Genomic DNA, 18,622 nt, shown 5'->3' with positions numbered 1-18,622 from the left:
AGTTCTCTTTACACATCCATAGGGGCAGCCAGTCTGTTAAGTCACTGCTGATGTAAAGTCAACATTTCCTGCTTTACTGCTTTATATTAAAAGCTTTTAAATGAGTAAATAATGGGAGTAATTACAAGAAGTGAGTTTCATTAGCGGCAATAAAAACCAATAACAATCAATACAACAAGATATGGACATATTTGGAGCTATTTGTTCAGCGTATCAGTTAAAAATAATGCAGGGAGGAATAGTGCAAGCAGAAACAGCCACAGTGAGATGTTTGATGAAGAGCTGCAGATGACCAGCATTCTTCCAACAGGTAAACAACTTATTCAAACTTTGCCCTGCTGTGTAATGGAAAAACAATCACAGTGTGCCAGCTCAATTCGAGTCATGGCTCAGCTTGACTACCTCCAAAACAATGGAAAAATGCCATAATGTTAGCGAAGCGGAGCAGTGAACTCGTGCACTGTGCGTGGAGCAGATGACCATATAAAGAAATCCGTCATGAGCTGACTGGGAGTCAGCCCTGGCTGAAGGTAGAAAAAAACAGTGGAAACTGAGCACTCAAAGCAGTCTGAAGCCGGTGTTTTTTGCTCACAGGGATTACTTCTACATACGTTTACCTCATTATTTGACACTTTGGCCACATTTACATCTGACATTGTAACATTACATATATATGACTGAAAATAAGGAAAAGCATAATAGGTCCCCTTTAAGGAAGCTGTATATTGGCACTATACATCCCCGCTTAAGGAATTGGTTATGAAAATGAGGCACATTCTGGAGATTTATTGTGTAACATTAGCAAAGACTTCACTACAGCATAAAATATGACATATATAACACAGACTTTGTCCTATGAAGGGCTTACTAGGGGTTTGTCTTTTCACAAGAGAATGTGCAACTTCAGTCCCACTTGATCTTCAGCCAAACAGTGGCCTCCTTGGCAGACTGTTGCAAGTCTCAAGAGCATTTTGAGATCAATCATTTATAATGTTGTTAATACTGTCCATTACCTCTGGTTTACAACATGTGCATGACACCTGAGCAACTGCTATATAATAGCTGCACGGTACATTCGCAATCCATGGTTTCTGTTAACCTTTCAGTCATGTGATGTTCATGTGTGCCATTTTATTTGAAAAATCCACCCTTAAGATTTGGATTGCAACCTTTTGCATTCCTCATGAAGTGCTGTTAGTATTACTGTTTATTTAAATATATATATATATATCATCATATATATCATTCATATATATATATATATATATATATATAGCACCAAAAATATCTTTTATATATATATATATATATATATATATATATATATATATATATCCATGAAGTTCATACTAACTGTTACTATATTATATATAATATATATATAATTCATCAACACGCTATTAAAATATTCCCCTTTATGTGTCAGTTTCAAAGCATTATGAGTGGTCTTTAATGTCATTCCTCTAACCTATGCCACTAATGTGTCTCTACAGGTGCCTCATTCATAAAACATAAATGAGTGGCTAATCTGGTTTTGATGGTAGCATGTGTGTATGTGTACACTTACGTGTTTATGTGTGAACACATATACTGTATGTATGTCACAGCCTTTAGACCTGCGAGTCAAAGTGGAGACGCAGATGGCAGTGAGTAATGCCGATATAGTGAAGCATGAGTTTGAGTGTGTGTGTCTGCGTATGTGCATGCAAGCATGAATGAGTTGCATAACTAGCATCTCCAGGCATACATTAGCCTTAAGCTCTTGTGCACCCACAGTGCTCCAGACCTCTCATCTGAATCTTAAGGATTAAAAAACCCCTAAAAAATTATTCATGTGGCAAGAATTACCTCATGTAATAAACACACACACAGACACACACACACACATCAAGTTAAAACCGTGAGTTCTCATGACATATAATTTGAGGTAACCCCCCCTGTTGTTAGTGGATAAGTAAATAAAGGTTTAAAAGATGTCGGACTATGAAAGACGTGAGTCACTCCTGCAGATTTAATAATGTGGATCAACTGGAGCTTGAATGGAAACCCAGCCTACGCAGTCACAGACATTTAATATTAACAATATCTCAAGCCCAAAAGACTATATTATGTCAATGTGGCAGGAGAAATTTTATGTACATCCAAAATCTTCTTACAGGGAAGGAATTAAGTCGTTTGTGCTAAGTAGGGGGAACATACTCTAAGATTTTATGGGAGTTATTTATTTTAAGGAATGAAGTGTTCAAATACTCAAATCTGTGCACAGATAAAGAGCCTTCTGGGATATATAGTTTAGATTTTGCTCACCTCTCCTCTTGAGGAAAAATCAAGCAGCTAAGTGTTTTCTTTTAACGCCCTGTTTTCTCTATATCCTGTCTTGCGTGCTCTAGTGTATGTGTTTTAGTGCGTGTGTGCGTGTGAATTCCACTGCCTGTGTCTCACAGAGCAGGAGACAATCCAGAGTTTTATGGAGGAGAGAAGACAGAAGAGCAGCAGGGAAAGGCCGGCGCTACCGTCAGGAGAGATTAACTTCTCTTCCACGTAACACACATCCTCATTCACCTCACTCTCCGACCTCCTCTGTCACTTCTCCTGTTATTCATCTGGGCTCAGCTTAGTTAGAATGTTTGTGCTTGTGCATGCGTTGTATACATATGTGTTATTCAGTTTATGGTGTTTTATTGTTTGTTTTTGAGTCTAATAAGTCCTAGTCTTATAATGACTATGTGACTTCTTTACTATTTATTTACTTATTTATCTATTTCATTCATTTTCATGAAGCATTTTTGAGAGGCTTCTTGGGTGGGCCAACAGCAAGATACCAGAAACATGTTAAGAATGCATTGTGATATGATTGCTTAGCCACATTCAAGGTGCTCATGGATGCATATGACCACATAAAACCAAAGCACAACTGATTTCTACATGTCAAACAACTGAGACAAAATGCCAAATGGTTGTGTCTGTCCTCTTATCAAGCTGTAGTGGGCATAGTAGTACTGAAAAAATTCAGAGATTAAGCGATTAGTCAATCAATGTTTTTGATAAACAATCTAGCTTCTCAAATGTGAGGATTTGCTCAATTTATCTGTTATCTATCACTGTACAATGCATCTTTGGGTTTTGGACTGTTGGTCAGAGTAAACAAGCAATCTGAAGATGTCCCATTACGTTCTTGAATCTTGTGGTGGGCATTGTTCAGTATTTTCTGCCATTTTACAGACTAAACATTTAACTGATTGATCACAAATACAATGGACAGATTGAACATTGATTTAAATATTTCTTAGTTCCAGCCTCAAGGTGCCAATAGACTGTGCAATCTTAACAACAATCTTACAAGTTAATTGAATATCACACTGTGCAAGATGGATCTAAGTCTTGATCGCAATCTGTGCCCGAGTAACGATTGTGGATTCTGCATAATCTCACATCGTATTCTGGTTGGTTCGTTATTAAAAAATGGGTTGTAACAACAGTCTGAGATTCAGTCCTAAATTTCTGACACTGTAAGAATTTGGTCGCCGGAGCTCTACATCATGGACGATGGCCTTGTCTCCCAATGCGATCTAAAACCACTGTTTTTGTTTGACGACCAAAGATCTTATTGTTAACTTTCATCTGGGTCAGCCTAAAATCACAGTGTTATGGGGCTTTTTATGTTAGTAGCAGTAGACATCATTCACACATTTTAGACACACTATGATTCCAGATGTGAACTGCAATCTGCCCCAGTTGGATCTGGATCCTATCTGGAAGAGGTCTGAACAGGACCAGAGAAAGAGAGTGCCCATGTGTGCATATTAACTTTGACTGTGTACTTGAGTGATGTGTAGAGGTGCTGCAGCTGTACTGTATATGTAGGACCCTCCGGGGAAAACACTGGCTTCTCTTGAGAATACACCCCATGCCCCACAGGGAATATTAGGGCATGGGAGTGTGCACAGTGAAGTGTGTGCGTGCTGTAGCCTATGTACATATTGTGGGAGCAGGCAGTGAGAGTGAAATAGGACTCCCATGACGTGGGCAGCAAAGCTTCCAGTCACATTGATGACATAACACATTTGATGTGAACAAGACCTATTGTTCCCTCGAGCCACACAGAGAATATCAGAGGGCTGGAAAATAAGTTCTGAGGAAGATCAGTGTAATGCTAATGAGGAGCCCAAGAGCTGGTTAGGGATTACATGTGCTTGGATGGACGTTCATGCTCACATAATGCTTGGATGGACCTTCATACACAAGTGCGCGCACACACACACACACACACACACACACACACACAAAAAAACACATGGACATGCACAAGCCTGCATAAAAATTCTCAAGCACACACAAATCCATAAAACTCTCTCACACACACACAAACAACACCCGGCCAGGGATACACCCACGCACGCTTCTATATGTTCACATTCAGACACACACACAACCCACAAATACACACTTGCATGACCCCAATCTCCAGCAAAACATACTGCACAAGTACTAAATAATTTACATCTGACCTCATTGCATAGTTGCTAAAATGTACAGTATGCTAGAAATACACTGACAGAACGTTAGCAGAGAGAGGTTTCCTCGCCACTGGTTTCTGTGGAGGATTACAATCTGGATTCATACATTTCTATCTTAAATAGCAGCTACCATAGTCAGACTAGCCACCAGGAGAAATCCTGGTGGGCCAGTCGCTCTGTGGGCCAGGGCCAGGGTCCAGGGCCATTTTTTAGTCCCAGTCCGTCTGTGACAGTTACTATGCGTGTCAACAAATAAGGGGATGCAAGGACAAACTAAACTTACTTTTGCAATGCTTAACAGTGCAAAACTTGCATTTTATATTCATCAGCTGATGCCTCAAAATACTGCAGACTGTCTTCTAAGAGAGACAAAGCACAGGGAGCGCATTACTCCAGTGCTGGCCGCTTTCCATTGGCTGCAGGTGGAGTTTAGAATTCATTATAAAATTTATAGTTTTTACCGTACCAGGCAGTACACAGTGAAGCCACTGAGTACATTTCTGACTTGTTTCTGAACTTAAAGTCTCTGGTGTTCCCAGGACTCGACTTAAAATGAGGGAGATGGATCATCAAAGGCTATATAACTAAATTTTATATGCTACATTAGTAGTGTAAAAGCTACCAAATGGTTCTTCTTGTGAGAAAAAAGCAACAATGCAGCTGCATTAGAGTACACTAGAATACCTTTTTAGCCTTTGCACCAAACATGCAAAGCATCAGTTCGATTTCTTGTATACATCTGTCTCATCAAGCTTACAGTTGTCTGGAGAAGGTCCCATCAAATGAACTGAACAATGAGAACTTGGAATTTAAAAACACTCACTTGTAGAGAAACAGCATAGCCTAGTTTTCTGTTTGGGTACAAAAAAGGTTCTCCCAGGTGTAATTTTACTGCACGCAACAACAGATCTATTTGTATCTCCTGTATTTGTGCTTGAATTTTTTCAGGATATTCAATGATACAATAGTGGAGAAACCTATAATGGCTCCTGCAACACTGCACGGCAGATGCATATGGCCGAGTTTTAGGTCTCAAGTGAGCGAGACTCAGTGGCACAGAGCAATAGGTGACAGTTACAGGAGCACAGGTCCTGTCATGTCATCTGTATCTGAACAGGCTGGTCTGTCTGACATTGTGTACTCATCTCTCTCTCTCTCCATCCTTCTCTCCATCTAGTTGCCCTTGGTGTTTAGTCCACTGAAGGCTTCTGTCCTATGTTTAATCATTCAAGCCCTTCCAGACACAAAACACTGGGCGACTGAAAGAAAGAGAGGAGAGGAGAACAGAAGGGCTGATAGAAGGGAGAGAAAGACAGACAGTACACGACAGTTACAATTTAGCTAAGAGAAGGTAATCAAGAAGTTATTTAGAGGAACAGAGAGAACAGACTGAGAGAAAAGTGTGATAGCATGAGAAAGGAGCCTATGGAGAAGGACAAAAATGGGGGGGGAAAGGGATAGAGAAGACAACCTAGAAATTACAGGGGACAGTGGGAGATGATTAGTGATGTGGAATTAACAGGCCTTCTATCAGCATGTGTCTTTTGCTAAAGGGCTTACCTAGCCTGGCGGTGTCGTGGTGAGATTATGTAGCGATACAGAATCAAATAGGCCAAAAAATGAAGCTTTTGAAAGGGCACTTTGAGCTGCTACACTATCTTCATGTGTGCCGAAACTATGAACAACATCATATAATTTGGTTCGGGGGTTATGGATGCTTTTAGTGATGTCATCCAGAAGACTCTACACTTGTCCTTAACCGATACTAAGTAAGATGATGTAGATGGCAAATCAAACACCCATCTGCACCCATTTATTTTGTGAAATCATTTGAAAAGGAGCAATCACATCACCTGTATGACAAGATAAATTAGTTTTTATTCAGCCGTATTTGTGTTTTGACTCCAATCAGACATCCACTGACATCTCCTTCCTCTCACTTTCCCTCTTTTGCCCCACCCTCCTCCTTTTGCTTTTCCCCCCTCTGCAGTGTTCTCTGTCTTTCCTTTAATATAACTTCTATATATCTTGAAAAGCTGCCAGGAAATGTGAGGAGGAAATGTTCCTTTATTATTTCACTCTCTGCTTCCCCCCGCCGGCTAAATGACATCAATCATCACAGTGTATGCTAGTGATCAATACAGCGCTCACTCGTATTCAGCCTCGCGTTCAGGAGCTACACGTGTTGCGTGCACACATATACACGCATACACGCACAAGTGAGGAAAGGGTAAGGGGAGGGGATGACGGGGTTGCTATAGAAACTGTTCTCTTTCAGGTATGGAGTGTCAGGATGATAAAAAGTAGCAATGAACTATCATATCCAACATATCTGATGCCCTTTGAATTGTCTGAATATAAACCTGAATACAACCATTGCAAACAGAAGCTGTCTCATTTATTTGCCATTTTAACCTGCTGGATGAATAAACACTTAGTACACCAAAGAATCACAGTGAGTATGCACACTAAGAAATAAAATAGTACAAAAATCACATGAACATAATACCAGCATAGAATAGACTATACAGTATATATGATGTGCAGCAGAGATGCAAAGTATAGTAAGTGTAAGCATGCATGGATACGCTCTTAAAAACACAGTGAATATGTGTGGGAGTGTGTATGAAGGCATGTAATCCGGAATAAATGTGGAAATGTGTGTGTGTGTGCGTGTATGTAAAGTACATAAAGATTTGCTGATGTACAACTCCGCAACCGTACGAATGCTTGCGCAGGCTAACTCTGTCTCCACATGGACGTTCATGTGTGTTTATTCATATGTGCTGCTGCCACACCCTTAATGCCACTGTTCAGGGATTATTGCAGTGCCTGTATGTCCTGAAGAACATTTTGATTAGTCAAGGAGGCTGTCTTTTGGCTGCCAGACTCGCTGATAATCTCAAGAGAGGAGCAAGGAAATCAGCCATGAGACTGAAAACACAAGTTTCATTTCTCCCATCTTCTTCCCTCCCCCCTCCCTCTCTCCTCTCCCTCTCGCCCTCTGGCACCCAACTGAACGTCAGCTGGCACAGTCAACCAGTCTGCCGCATGGAGATGAAGAAGTGGAAGAAGAGGAGCAAGATTAGGAGAGTATGTAAGATTTAAGCCCATCAATTCTACAGCTTGATTTTTGTACCGTCACAGTGTAACGAGAAAGGAGACGGATAGATAAAAGAGGGTAGACAGGGAGAGAGACGATGAGAGAAAGTGACACCACTCATACAAAGCAAAATGCTGCAAAATGAGACTTCAGCAGAGCCGTCTGTGCACCAATTCTTTCTCTCTCCTCTGCCATATTTCTCCTTTGGTCTCTCACCCACCCACACAGCCACATATTCAAACATATGCATGGCGCAGGCATTTGAACTATATATATTCTAACACACACACACACACACACACACATATGAATAGACACACACAGTTGTCTCGAGTGTGTAACTCACCAGCATCCAAGAGATAAATTAAAGCAATTATTGCGTGATTGGCAGTATGGTAATAGCTTTGATTTGATTAATCTGCTGATTATTTTCTCAGTTAATCAATCAATCTTTTAGTCTATAAAATGTCCAAAAAAAGTGAAAATGTCATCACAATTTCCCAAAACCTAAGTTAACATATTCAAAAGTGTTGTTTTATTTGACCAAAAGTCCCAAATCACAAAGTATCTACAGTTTATTTTCATATAAGACAAACAAAAGCATCAGACAGTCACATTTGACGGATGCATTTTGACATCTTTTGCTGGAAACTGACTAAAACGATTATTCGATTATTAAAATAGCTGATTCATTTTGTAACAAGTGATTAATCGATTAATTGTTCCAGCTCTAGTGAAATCTCTCTTCCATTCTTGTCATCAAGTAGATGGATGTCTGCAAAATGTCACACATACTGCGTGCACAAAATATGATAGGGCTGCGTTTTCTTACCATTAACGGATTATAATGAGACATGAGAAGAGACACTCTAAAGTTTTCATTTGTTACAAAAGTTTTTCCAATTTAACAGTGACCAAAACTTTAAATTAATCCCATTGCCCCGTTGTTGTCGTTGTTCAACGTCACTTGCTGTCCAAGCCTCTTGAAACGTTTTCACAAATGATTGATTGGTAGCGTAATCAGCTCTTCAGAGGTTTGACAGATTTGCAGTGCTAAACACCTCTCAAACAGGTGTTCCTATGAAAAAATCTTCTACCAAACAAGAAGCAAAATGTTTTTTAACTATAAGATAGGACAGTGAGTTTGAGCGGAATTCAGCAATGCTTATTATTGGTAATGTAATCTAATTTAAATGAGGATGTTTTAGGGAGAATAATCCCTAATATTTTGTCTACCCTCATTGATATAAATTAGATGGACAAAATATTAGAAACAGCTTTCTAAAATTCAACAGCACCACAAACTACAGCCTCCAAAATGACCATGAAGTTGAATCAACACTTCTCTAAAACAAGGTGGGATTTATTGCAGGGCTGTTGTATTAGACTGCATTCGTTTATACTACTGTAGGTGTGTCTAATAAATTGATAACTGTATATGGTATACCATCTTGCCAGGCACACATACACAAACACATTTAGAAAGAGACTTTGCCTCATGAGGATAAACGACTGGCGGAGAGAAAGTGTCAATCAGCCACGAGTGGGTTAATATTCATCACCGACACCTGGCAACCCCACAGCAGGCAGGAACCAGGAAAAGCTCAGGTTACCAGAGCCGATAACGCCAAAGCACACACACTCAACACGCGCAGGCACACACAAAATCAATTTGTTTGACAAAGCACCACACATTTGTCTCTCTCCCAGTGTGTCTAAATGATCATGTGAACATGTGTCTACATATGTTATTTTACAAATAATAAAGCTTACATGAGCACACGCACAATGAAAAAAATTAGATTCAGAATTTGACAATATCTGCAAAACCCATGCACGCACACATTCTCACACGCACTTTCCAAGCCACAAATACACCCCCCCCCCCCCCCCCCCTACACACAGTAAACCCCACCCCCACCCCTGAACACACACCACACACACCCACACATCTCCAAACAGGTGGCTCTGCTTCAGTCAAGAAACAGAGGAAGCTGGATGTTGGTTTTTCCCTCATTAAGTCCCACAAAATACACAATGTACAAATCCTCAGCTCCCTTCCACCTCTCTGGATGTCTGTCTCCTCCTGCAGCAGCTGCACAGACAGGTTTTTTCCCCAGCTGCTTAGCTATGCTAACCCTGTGCACTATATATAGGACCTCAACAGAGCTAAATCAAACACTAACACACTCGAGCCAGTGATGCAAAGACGGTAGATATACAGCAGCAGTAAAGAGGGATCAGATTGGTGATAAAGGATTAGTATTTACCGTGCGTGTTGTCTAGCACAGGAGCATCTTGACTGAGGTGTCGCTTACTCCTTCTTCCTCCTTCCTCTGATCTCCTCCCTTCTTCCCTGCTCTCTCTGGGTGGGGAATTGTCAAACGGCTGCAGCAGCAGCAGCAGCAGCATCAGCATCAGTAGCAGCTCCGGGGCCTGCGTGTCTCTCTCTCTCTCTCTCTCTCCTCCTCCTCCTCTCTTTCCTCCGCCCCCTCTCCACACACTCTCTCTTTCCTATTCTCCCTTTCCTCTCACTCTCTCCCCACCCCCGAAGACCCTCCTCCTTAACACACTTCTTCCATCATTTTCTCCTTTTCTCTTCCACGCTCTCTCTCTCTCTTTCTCTTTCTCTCTCTCTCTCTCTTCCTCTGCTCAATTTCCCCCTTTCTCTCTCGCTCTGCACGCGTGTGCAGTGAGCTGCGGAAATCCACTCTGTTGAATTAATCAGCCAGCTCCACTGCTACAACCATCAGCTACATCAGTAGGGCTACTGTTTGGAGGTGAGGTATCATTGGCAACAGGAAACAGACATCTTGGAGTCTGGGATACAAATAAAGATGGTTTGTTGGAAGACTGCCCCGTACAACCACAGTCTGGACCTTCCTGCCTAGCTGTCTGCCAAATTGACTGTGATGACAGCAGCCTGCGTGATGCTGGCTGCTGTCGTATAGACCCTCCCCTCCTCTCCTCTCCTCTGCTCCCCAATTCATGTCTTCACCCGCGACACTAATTGAACAGGGTCTTGATTGATGCCACTTTTGCTTATGAACACATCTTGTGTTTGTGGTATTAATTATAGCTTTAGCTGGTAAGTTTTGTATTCATCACTGTGTAAAGGCCTGCCATCAGATTATAGAAAGAAGGCACATTTGTAGTGAGTATAATGTTTGTGCATTATTGTTTACTTTTACAGTGTGTTTTAAAGTAACTGGGATCTCACAGGTCCTTTAGAGTGGTTCTCAGCACTTTCATTTTCTTTCAAATGAATGTAACAAGGTATATGTTTGCAGTCAAAGTGCAATGTTTTTTGCTTGCATATTTAATACACTTTATAATGTATGGTTGGTGGACTTGGGAATAACATGTCTAACAAGTCTATTCTATTCTGTTCTTTGTTGACACATTTAAATCTTTGTATATTTGTGGTATCACAATGGTGACAATATAACATTTAATGAGTATTCTGTTGCTCCATTACTCTGTTTTTCAGCAGAAGTGACACAAATTACGATAGGCTACCTCTACCTTACCCCAGCTTAATATTTTCTTCTAAGTGCTCTGTAAAGAAAGGATTTCAGAGGTTGTTTAGAGTTGAGCTGTTTAGAATACTTTACATTTGATCATAGGATTTAATTATTGAGGAAAAAGTCAAAATCTGTGATGTAATTTTAATTTTGCTTAGTCATCTAATTACATGCATGTAATGACTGATAGAAAAATAGTAAAGTTTGTGTTAGGGATAAGGTTGTAGCACCATATTCACCATTATCTTTGCAAAAACATGCCTGTTTGGAACAAACTGAGCATACAGATGAACAGGGAGAAAGTGTATTATGGTTGCATGCTAGTGGCTCGATGAGACTGGACCTACTGTGCTTAAACACAGCAGTGCTTTGAGCTAAATGCTAATGTTGGCATGCTAACATTTTTACAGTGACAATGCTACCATGCTGCTGTAAAGCAGGTTTAATCTCTACCATGTTCACTATCTTAGTTTAGCGTGTTAGCATGCTAATTAGCCCTAAACACAAGATATGGCTGAGGTTGATGGGGATGTCATTAATTTTGCAGGTATTTAGTCATAGGCCAAAGTCTATGAATGGTTTTGGCATCAATAAAATTCATCCTGACGGGGACATGACTGTATCAACCAAATTTCATGTCATTCTATCCAGTAGTTGTCTTGACTCAAAGCCACATATGTGAACCTCATGGTGGTGCTAGATGAAATCAGGGAATCATTTAAGTCATTAAGATTCATTGTCTGGGAACCATGAATGCCTGCACAAAATTTTGTGCCAATCCATGTAGTGGATGTTGTGATATTTTAGTTTGTGCCAAAGTGTTGGATAGATATTCTACATGCATAGAATGTGGGGTTAAATTTTATCCCCATGCAACCAATTATTCCATTTTCTGTCTCTTCCAGCACTAATCCTCACAGTTTCACAGCTTTTAGCCCTTAACTACAACACAGAACAAACTTGCTATCACACTGCCTACACTGCCTTGTCACAATGAGTAATTATATCATATTGACATCAGCTTATGTGTGGGGGCTCATGCATGTGCATGCATGTGTCAGTGTGAGTGTGGGTATACCACTGTTAGGCCCTAAAATGATTTAATCCAGTTAAGGGGATTTTCAATTAATCCAGGAGGGCCCTACATTTTGACAGAGCCATATTTTTAGCACATTTTCCTTCTAATGCAACTGAATTTATTTTCCCCCTCCAGTTTTAAGGGTGATATACTTCCATGCTCCCACAAGATGGACCGCTAATTTGTTTCGGACATTTGATTCAATGTATGTTCTGAAATCATGCTGCACATTTGCATAGCTCTCTGTCTCTGTATCTCTCAGATTAACACAATTTTACCATTATTGACAGGTTTTTGCTCTGCTATTTCTATAGTTAGCTCTGAATAAAAGAACACTGAAAGCAGTAGTTGTTGTGCAAGCAGCATTGTGAGGTTCTTTACATCAATAATGTCGTTAGATGGAGTATGAGCGATTGCCACTAGTGCAGTATGGAAAGACATTTATATTCAGGACCAATTTAAATCTAGAAATATATACACTGTAAATGACTTAATAAGGTCGCAATGAGTAGTTTAATTTTTTTTTTTAATTTAAGATTTTAGGATTCGTTTGTTCACTTCCGCCAGAAAAACCTCACGGTATATAGTAATGGCAAAAGTGAAAATAGTCGCAGCCTCTGATTGTGGCTTTGACTTTTGATGTTTTATAAGCAATACTAACCACAGAGAAAACATAAATGACATTGGTGTTTGCATATAAATGTGATCCACTCACTGGCACGAAGAAAGTATAACTCATTTCAAAATTTGTGTCTGCATTGAACACTCAGAAAATGTCTGAAATTTGATTCTGGTTCTGGCCTAGCCCTCCCTGATATACATCAGATCTGCTTAGATTACTGCAGGCATGAAGCTGCACAGACCTTTGGCCTCAGTCAACCCCTCTGTCTGGGTGTGGGAGCTAAGGAGGTTAGGACAGGAAGTAGGAGGGGAGAAGAAAACTGATGGAGACAGAAGGGAGGACAAATGTAGACAGAGGGGAGAGAGGGGGCAAAAGGGTTTGGAAGTTATAGGAGAAAGAGTGAGGGGTAAGAGAAGAGAGTAGATGTAAGGGGAAAAAACTAGCTAATGGAAATGTTTTTAAAAAGCACATAAGATGCAAACAGATAGGGCTAGATGCAGGAAAATGAGTTGGGGGACACGTGAGGAAGCAAAATCTACAAAGCATTTGTTTAATAGCTTTGTTCATGCATGTTTTCTTCTTCTTTTCTGACCATTTCTTCTAAAGGGTAAAGCTTACTGAGCTTTGCTTTAGCTCTCTATAGTTTTACTTAAGTACATGAAGACAAAGAATGGACAGGGAAATGGACTGGGAAAAGAGGATAATGTAGTTAAATAGAGACAATTTGAGCCATCCGAAAGAACATTGTCTGAGATAAATTCAATTAAGGAAAGAATAGAAACCTCTGTCTAAACACAGCCTGTCTAATATCAGTTGTGAAAACAGCAGAGTGAGTCAAAACAATGGGAATTTTCTGAATATCCTCTGGGCGGTGGCAATATTGTTTCAGCTAAATTGTGTCACATTACACTGGACTATTATTAACCCTGGTTTGTCTGAACATCTTTAATTAGAGGGCGTTAAAATGGAGATTACTAGGTCAGCTGAGAGAGACTGACCCAGCTGCCCGGCTATTAGGGGTTGTTGATTGTTGTTGTTCTTCTTCACACTGGGAAGCCTGTATCATCATGAGGACTATCATCTGAGTGGGCCAGCTGCTAGCGGTACACAATCGTTGCCATAGGGATGGTGTCCAGGAAGACAGCTGTGGCCTTTTAGCAGCAGCCACACAGCACACAGAAGGTCATCCCTCACCTAGGGTACTTTTCTCCAACTGTCCATCACTGATTGTTTCCAGGCAACCGTTCAGAGGCTTTTTGTTGTTGTTGTTTTTTTTCCTAGGAAGCAGTCTACCTTCTCAGTATGTCTTCTTGCCATTTAGCAAAATAATAAATTAAATAGGAGAACAGAAAGAGATACAAGAATATAACTGCAGTGCCCATTGAAATTCATCCTCAATGACGCAACAAGTGTTAAATGCAAAAGTATGAGGTGGTGGATTTTTGGCATTTAGCTCATCTAACTATATAACAGAAAAAAATAAAATTTAATACTTGATTAAAAATAATCAACACTTTAGTCACAACCATTTCCCATCAAAGTGGTCTAAACAACTCTACAGGGAAACTGACTGACACCTATTCTACATAGCTACATGAGCTATAGCTTCATATGGCTTCAGGAGGGGGCCCCCAGTTTCCCTGATCTGGGTGTGGTCACTCTTTCCTGAAGACCCTGATCCATGGAGGTCTTTAAATTGCCCTTAGTCAGTCTGGCCCCTCAACTAGCCCTTCAACTCAACACTATTGCCTTATTGCCCTATGACGAAATGGGCATGCAAACCGTTTCAACACGATATAGCTGGAGGGAGCCAGTGTCCACCACTAAAAGATGAAAGGTCATAACACATGCCACTACATTCCCCTCCCTTCATGGAGCCAACCCAGGGACACAGAGTGAATGGACTGACAGCAACACAGAGAATGCACCAGTTTTTTTCTGGGATAGTTTAATTTTTCACCAGACAAAAATGTACGCCATCAGAATAACTTGAAAGATTCTTGATTATTATATGGACCCATTCTGTGCCTGTGTGACAGAGATAGAGGCAGACTATGTCATGCTGCTAATATGTGACCAAATGTGTTATTTGTTAATGACTACTGATATATTAATAACATAGAATAGAGCCTTAAAAGCTAGGAAATGGGCTTTGTTGAAGTCATCCATTCAAACCATGATTAACTAACTGGCAAATCAGCCATCTGGTCTGCGCCAGTGTGTGTGTTTGTATGTACCAGTATATCTCTTGATCTTATATATACAATCTAATGGGTGTTTTGATGTATTACAAGCCATCTATTGCCCTCTATCATTAGCCCAGGCATGTATTTGAATTATCAAGAACCATTTATGAAATATAAATTAATTATATTATTTGTATTATCTTTAAAAAAAAGAGTAAAACTAAGAAAAAATGAATTCAGCATTAAAATCAAAATTGGTGGATGTGACATTAAAAATAGGACATGAGCGTGTTAGTGACATTTTGCCCCATTCTTTCTGTTCATTCAGTATCCTCATAAAGTGTAGACCTTCTCTTATAGTGCTTTCAAACCGTTTTGTTTTGTTTGAGGGCAACGTACTTCATTGCTAGTGAAAGTCAGACCTTGATTCTTTCTACTAACTGCAAGCAACTATTGATTTCAGTCATCCACTCAAACTTGCAGTATGCTTTGTAGTTCGGTCAAATCTAGATCAACATCGCATCACTTTCCCACCACAAACAAACCACCCCAGAACAATGTTTGTGACCGGACCGAGTCCACTTCCTCTACAGGGTTTTGGTGCAGTTGTTGTAGTCTGCACCCTAGTACAATTGTTCAGATTTGCCCAAACAAATCGCACCAAGGGGACAAAAGAAACCAGAGTTTGAAAACACCCTTAATCTAACTGACTCATAGATAAGTCTATGTTTGTATGAATTACCACGATGCAGTCAGTGAGAGTGAAGCTGTTAGCAACGACACCAAAAAGACTGCCAGGCACCCAGCTGGGCTACTTCCAACAGTATCTACTGTATGTAAAACATATAGACACACACACAAAATAATTGCATCACATTAACAAGTAATGTTGCAGACTACTGCATGTTAGCTGTGGTGACAGACAACAGGGCAGGGTTTGTGCCAAAGTTTTGGCTGAAGATACCCAAAAACTCACACTAGGCAGGTTGCCATAGATTCCACTTTTCTCACAGAGAGGTGCTAGTATGTTCAGGTAAAAGTGGGAAAATGATGCTGAGTAATGTGTTATATAAATGATTTCTAATCTAATGGAAGGAGAGTGCCCGGTGGTTCGTGGGAAGGCACTGGCACAAAACTGGACTTCATTTATACTTTATCTACTTTTCATATATGGGTTTTATCCATACTAGTGTTTCAAATATGACCTCTTGTATGCTCTCTTGTGTCGACGAGGAGAAGGTGACAATACTGTCAATCATAGCTCAAGTGAGTGGAACACTGTCAATAAGATGTTTATAAATGTCGACTATAGCATGTAGGCTTCACTCTGTTTTACTGAAACTAATTCCAAGCCATTGAGGCTTATAACAGAAGCAGCCATTATGCTCTGTCAGTTCCCCTCTGCCAGTCTGTCCACACTTCTGCAAATGGGCGTGTTGCCAAGACAACAGCTCAACGCCTTGCCATCCAAGACCACCTGGTGGAGGCTTCCAAAGGACAAATTCACTAAATACACAAATACATGCACGAACATACAGTGCAAACAAAAATATACAGCCTCCCCCATCCCCACGCATACACACACACACACACACACATGAACACACTCCCATGTACAATAGACACCATACCACACGCCCCTCCTTATCTATTTTACACTACATTACACATGCCCACATGTCTGCATAACCAAGATCAAGCAGAGGGAGTATATGTGCATAGGGCCATGTGAGTCACCCTGCTATACACAGCTGCGTCCTTGGAGAATAAAAGCTGCAACAGGACCTATAGAGCAGCGCACTCACTGCCATTCTCTAAATTCTAATACAAGTTCAATAAGTTCTCTGTATGTATATTGTGTTCATAACTACAGATATCAGAAAATCTGTTATTTGCAGGGAATAGACAGTCATCTCAGATATTGAGAGTGTGAAGATTAGTTTGTAAAGACAAAGATTATGTGTGTGTCTGTGTGAGGAAAAAAACAGACAGAACTGGGGTGGAGAGAGGAGGAAGTTTACCAGTTTTCTATACTGCTGTTTCTCTTGGCGGAGCGCGGCTACTTCAAGCTTCAGAGCTCGGTTTCTCTCTTCTAGCAGGCGAAAGTGGCTCACATTGTAAACTGAGTGGCCTGTAGCTTGCTGAGATGAAACCTCATATCTTGACTGAAAGACAAAAAATAAATAAGAGAAAAATTATCCACATTATACATGTCTTGTATTATTAATATCATTATCATTAGAAGTAGTTTTCATAGTATACCATGTAAAATATAACAAGGCTAAGGGTCCATCCTAGTACCCACACTTGAAGTCTTGCGCACTTAAGTGCACGTTTGTTAGTAGGCAAGTGTGTCTCATGTCTGAAATATACCAACACACGCTATACTTAACCCACACTTGATGCACACTTCTCCTAATACTGTTTCAAATCAATATTCTTAATCAAGTGTATCCCACAATTCTTCATAGTATATTGTGCAACACAAGTTAATTAATTGGCAGTAGTGAAGCAATTAGCTAATAATCAACAGACATGAAGAACTGGATTTAAGATGAAAATTATTATTGTTAATATCCAAACACAAAGTTATGGAAGAACCTTCACAGATGGTTATCATGTAATATTAATCTGTTCTTCTTGATGGGACTGAAGACTAATATCGCATTCCTGGCACTTTCATGATAAATATTAAATATCATATCCATTATCAAAGATTTTGAGAAATATGTTCCATTCTTAAAAAATTTTATCAGAAAGAACCATTCAAAACAATATTGTTTTCCTCTCAGCTTCTGTGCATTTTTTGTTGGGTTTTTTTTGTAATACTGTAATACTGTTTGGTTGATCCTACTTCTACTTCAACAAATCATCTGAGCTGGATTGTAACATGTATAGTATTTGTGTTGCATGATTGATGGGGTGGCCCTCCACACACCCAAAATATGTCACACAAGTAGCCACTTGACTATTTGCAAATATCACAAGTGTGGGTATTGGGAAGGACCTTAAGCGTGTATAGCCATGCTAGCTGCTCTGAGAGGCTGTTAACTTAACATGCTCATGCCTGTATGCTAACATGCTCATAATGACAATGCTAACATGCTGATGTTAAGCATGTGTTATGTTTACCATGCTAACATCTTAGTTTGGTGTGCTATCATGCTAATTAGAACAGCTGAGCCTGATGGGATTGTCATTAGTTTTGTAAGTATTTAGTCAAAGACCAAATAAACTGAAATTTTGACTGAATGAAAGAGCTAGCAAGAGGAATAGTCAAGGGATCACCAAAGTTATTACAATACACCCTGAGGGGGGCATAAAGTAAATGTGTGAATCAAATTTCATGGAAATCCATTTGATAGTTGTCTAGACATTTCACTCAAAACCATAAATATGAACCTCATGGAGAACCTTGTGGAAAAAATAAGAGGACGCCAAAGGTCATTAGGACACATTGACTGGGAATGTCTGTACAAAATTTCATGGCAGTCCATCCCATATCTGCTGAGATAATTCAGTTTGAACTAAAGTGGTGGGCCATCTGACCTGCTGAACGACAAACCAGTTAATATAAAAATGATACACATGG

The 18,622-nt window shown here is 40.0% G+C and overlaps 1 protein-coding gene across 7 annotated transcripts in view; it reads right to left on the bottom strand.

The window, feature by feature from the left end:
• rimbp2a (RIMS binding protein 2a) overlaps window positions 1-17,191 on the bottom strand; it is a 53,071-nt gene extending 35,880 nt beyond the window's left edge. For 4 of the 7 annotated variants that reach the window (XM_067574400.1, XM_067574402.1, XM_067574404.1 and 1 more), the window contains exon 1: window positions 9,891-10,107. The gene's annotated coding sequence lies outside the window, so the exon portion shown is untranslated. Of the gene's footprint in view, window positions 1-9,890; window positions 10,108-17,051 lie in introns of those variants that run through there. The other 3 variants (XM_067574401.1, XM_067574407.1, XM_067574405.1) reach the window with 2 other exon arrangements.
• Between the last annotated feature and the right edge of the window lie 1,431 nt (window positions 17,192-18,622).

This window comes from Thunnus thynnus, chromosome 19 (assembly GCF_963924715.1).
Source record: "Thunnus thynnus chromosome 19, fThuThy2.1, whole genome shotgun sequence".
Lineage (NCBI taxonomy): Eukaryota > Metazoa > Chordata > Actinopteri > Scombriformes > Scombridae > Thunnus > Thunnus thynnus.
Note: the sequence above shows the minus strand (reverse complement) of the source record. Positions and strands in the feature narration are given on the sequence as shown.